This window comes from Seriola dumerili, unplaced genomic scaffold (assembly GCF_002260705.1).
Source record: "Seriola dumerili isolate Sdu_G_001 unplaced genomic scaffold, Sdu_1.0 BDQW01001601.1, whole genome shotgun sequence".
In the NCBI taxonomy this organism is placed as follows: Eukaryota; Metazoa; Chordata; class Actinopteri; order Carangiformes; family Carangidae; genus Seriola; species Seriola dumerili.
Window position 1 is genome coordinate 87,799 of NW_019175856.1, and position 4,903 is coordinate 92,701.

A 4,903-nucleotide genomic window follows, 5' to 3' on the forward strand; every position below is an offset into this window, starting at 1 on the left:
CACCATCATCATCATCAGCCTCGGCAGCGTGTGTGTTGGACGAGGAGGAGGAGGAAGAGGAGGAGGAGGAGACGGGATGATAGAAAATCTCGACATCTCCATTTCAACAACCAGTTTTCCCACCGTCCGAGGAGGTCGAGGTCAGATGTTTGTTTGCAGTTGCTGGTCCTGGTCCTGGTTCCGCGGCCAATCTACGATGGGGATTTTTTTTTTTCCTGCACGCTTCCTTTTTCTATTCTCTCTATCAGCCTACTTAATCTATCTCCTCCCTCTCCTGCATCCTCCTCTCATTGCATCCCATGTTTGGCGGAAAGCAAGCTGGTCAGTCGTTCTGTCGGGCTACAAAGTGTCTCCAGCTGGCAAGCCCCACACCCCCCACAAAATAAAGGCTACCACAGGCTATATTTGATGCACGGATGTTGGACCTCTGTATAATTGCTGATTCCTGCAGAGAGACGTCCGGCTCTGCGCGGAGACGAGTCAAATGCGCTTTAAATCCAGAGGTGGCTCTTAGTGCCTGCAGACCCAGTGAGTAAATGCAGCCTGGAGCGTGCAGCCTGGGAGATGGCGCTTTTGTCACAGACCCAGATTGGCTATGGGTGCTAGAGTGAGAGCAGACAAGAGAGAGGAGGGAATGGGAAAAAATATGCTGGATGAGGATGTGGTTAGAAAACTTAATTATGTAAAAAAAAAAAAAAAAGTGCTTATAAGCTACACAGATGTGCAAATACACATGTGCACTGCATATAAATAGTCATAGCCTACCAGTCTGTAGAATTAACAGAAACTGTGCATGGGCAGTGGAGTTAAGAGGCAGAGAGAGGGTGTGTGTGTGTGTGTGTGTGTGTGTGTGTGTGTGTGTGCGCGCACGCTTGTCCTTAGACAAACTCTGCAAATGTCACCAACAACCATCACAGAGCTTACTGTAGCCGAAACCTGAAAGTCACCCTTCACCATGTCCTCCTAATACGCTGGAAACCCACAAGCGGCTGTAGCATTTAGAGTGGATTCATTAAACTTCCCACTTACACAGCAGTTAATCAGCCAAGCTATATGCATATGTGACAGCCAACTCTATAAAGATAATTAAAAGAATTACACCTGTCCTCTGCCCAAGGTTCAGCCAAGGTGGAAAAACAAACTGGCCCTCTGTCTGGGACAAAACGTCCATTAAATTCCATTAGGACAACGCACACATCTGTCTCCAGTAGGATCATTTTTCTCTCTTCGTACCTCCTTCTGTCTTCTGTCCCTTCACTCTGCCCCTGTCACTCTGCCTCCTGACTACAAGACATATTAGGAATTCACCCATGGATGTGAATGTCTGTTTTCCAACTTGTTACCCTCTGTGATGTGATCCATGTGCTCCTTGTGTCTCTTTATGCCACAGTGCTCTTTCTCTTGTCAGCCTCCGAACCTGCACTGTTTCACCACTTGTTTTTACTTCCTCTCTGTCTGTCTCTCTCTCTTTCCTCCTCTCTCCAAGTTCTTCACTCATCGTCTCCTCTAATTACCCAGTCTACCCTTACAACTGCTCGCCTCTCCCATTCAGATCAGACGAGGGGTCGGTTTGAGGCAACGCTAAGAGTAGCAGTGTGAGTTTTTATTGCATTCATTATTCAAACTCACAGAAGTGGAGATTAGGGCACTTTGAGAGTGTGTGGCGTTGAAATATTTATATTAGGAGAGAATGAGATGGTTGGATTGGTCATGTCGCGGTCAGGTCTGCTTTTATTCACTCCTCTCTCTCTCTGTGTTTGTGCACATGTGCAATGTGTATGTATGAGGTATGTCAGAGTGGCTGAGATTTAGCTCTCCTCATGTTCACAGCTTTTGTTTATTTTTGCTCAAAATGAAATAAGATTCAATAACATTAAATTAAGATTTTACTCTATGATCAATGAACAGACATTATATCAACACCAATTTATTGCAGTTGAGTACAATCATTTTGCCAAAGCTAGATTACCAAACAGGCAAAGTGGGCACTGCCTTGCAGCCCCAAACCCCTACAACCTTGGTTCACTGCATGCCAGTTGGTTTAGTTTATTTGAGTATTTGCAAAGTTGTGAGGACTTTGAACCACTGACTATAAAGTGAGACTATGCAACTTTAGAAAGAATAAAAATAAAACAGTTTTTGTGAATTCGTAGGCAATAAAACACATCCTTTTTCACTTCAATACACTCTGGGGTTTTGTTGTTACAGCTTTTATTTAGTCTGATATAACCAGTAGGCCACGGTGACTACTATTATCCTGTCATTATAAGTTGTAGCCACAGTGGCTGCTGTTCATAGGCCCATTTAAGTACAACATCAACTAAGACAGATCCTGTATTTTAACCAAATATATTCAGGTTTTCCATTTCAAATGTAATGCAAAATTTAACCAAAATTCCATAAAACTGACAAAAAGAGCAAATGAATGCTGTTATCAAATATGAGGAGCTGGTTTATCAACAGTTGGTGGGGCTAATGCTTCAGTCTGGTGCCACTGAACCACTGCAGAAGAAGATGGTGCAACAAGATGATGTAATTAGAAGAGCTCCAGTCAATCCTCAAACACTGGAAAACAATGTAGAAAGCAGGTTGGAAATGTGGCATTATATGGCTCGTGCGACTTGAAATCTAGACTATAACAATGGTGCACATTTATAAATAAAATTGTTTAATCAAATCATGCAAACTAACTGGGGTACTTCTATTTCTGCAGGAATAATGGGTGGTCTCTGTATCTCTGCTCATATAATGACTCTGTCATATATAGTCTGCTTACTTAACTGAATGTAAATGTAACAGGGTACATACACAGAGGGCAGGAGGTGAGGGTTCAGACTTCAGTAGGGACCTGGCTGGAAATTTTAGCCCTTGGGTCTCCTATCAGGTTAATCCAGACATCACAGAACACAGTGCTGATAAACTATGGATCATCTGGAGCACAAATTCCTAACTACTGTGTCCATGCATATGCTTGTCCCAAACTGAAAGCAATGCATGGTGATGAAGTTTTGGGGGCAATATGTGGCTTGTTCTAGACAGGATAATGTCACATACACCCCCAGGCTTCTTGCATAAACACACCCACAGACATGATTACACAAAGGCCCATCATTCTCTCCTTAAATCTGTTCTTCCACACCCATCCCCCATGCTACCCACTTCTCTCTCTTTCTCTCTCTCTCTCTTTCCTTCCCTCCGGATCACCGCCGACTTTACAGCGTCTCGTCTCGTTTGTGTTTGCTGACACATCAGGAACAGCAGCGGAAAGATAAGTGTGCATGTAAGAGAAATGAGAAGGCAGGAAGAGAGTGAGTGAGAGAGCGGGTGATCAGCAGCAACAGAGAGCAGTGTGACAGGGGGTAGACAGACTTATAAAGAGGCAGAAATGTGATGGTGTAAAAGATAAAAAGAAACAATTGTTGTACAGATACAGAGACACATAGAGAGAGACGAGATTACAGAGCCTCACGTGATTGCCAGAGACATTAGAAGGACACGCAGATCTCTGTTTGCCTCAGGGAGTCTTTATTACATTAACCAACACGATACCAGTCCATGACTTTCTGCTCTGCTCCCTCTCTGTTTTCTGCTCAAATCCAAACCTTTCTCTTTATGAACCTCTTCCGGAAAAAAGATTCAGCGGTTTGACGTCATGTACAAAATTGAATCCAACACACAGAGAATTTGCATTCACCCTGCAGCTTGTTTAATGATGAGCTTTCCTTGAACTTCACTGAATCATCCACATGAAAAGGGACGTGCAGAACTAATGTACAAATGAGGTGGCACTTCCTATAAATTGGATGATGGATGTGGTCAGAAGTGTACTTAATTGGACCTGGAGCCACACTTAACCAAGTGTTTCTGAAGTACACCTGCACATCTCTGCAGCATGGGGTTAAGTCGACTCAAATCACCATCGTTACCATCTTTATCTTTGTACATCTCATGTGTACAGATTGATCTATCATTTCTTTTTTTGTATGTACATGCTTCATGTCGTTACCTTCTTTACCGACGGGTGGGTGGTGGCGGGCCAACAGTCTGCAGGTTTTCATTCCAACTGAAGACTCCAACAGCTGATTAGCACCCATTCAGGTAAAGGAGAAGAACTCATCAGTGAAGTCACCTGCAGAGACGATCAGCTGTAATTAAACCTGCAGCGTGTTGGCTCCCCGTAGTGATTATACATATTAGATTTTTATATTACGATGACTTCATTCTGCTTTGTTGACTCTACCCCTGTATTTAGTTTGGTCCGCTTTATGTAAAGCACTCTATATTATATATATTAGTTTTGAGACGTGCAACAGTATAGAAATAAACATTTTTATATCGGACACACTGTTTATGGAGAATTTATCACTAGCATGTTGTCAGCAATGCAGATAAAAACTCTGTTATTGGGAACAAAACTAAACTTGATGTCCTCTTCTGGTTTGGAAATTGCTGTCAAGGTGACTCTGCCCCCCCCCCCTCCATCATATTAAAATTCAACCCAAAGTTCAGTCACTTTACTGTTTAACAATTGACCCCCAAAAAGGACATGACGCCATGTTTCTGATGCAGGTAATACTGTAGGTAAATATTGCTCAGAGCATAAAAGACTATAAACAGTGTGTGAGAGCAATGTGACTTTGTAGTCTGGTTGTGTGACATCACACTAAATATGGTGATTAAACAAACTTGAATAATACCTTCTCCATCTGTGTGTTTCTGTTGGCTGACCAAGCACATCCACTCGGTGAACTCTGATCTGTGTATCCGCCGGTGCCGAAATGTCTGCCGTTCTGGTTTCAATAGCAGTGAATGGAGCAAGTGTTCACATACTGGAAATGTAATGTGACCATATCTTAGAGGGCAAAAACGGTTTACATTCCCAGCTGAGGGAAGCCAGCTGAGA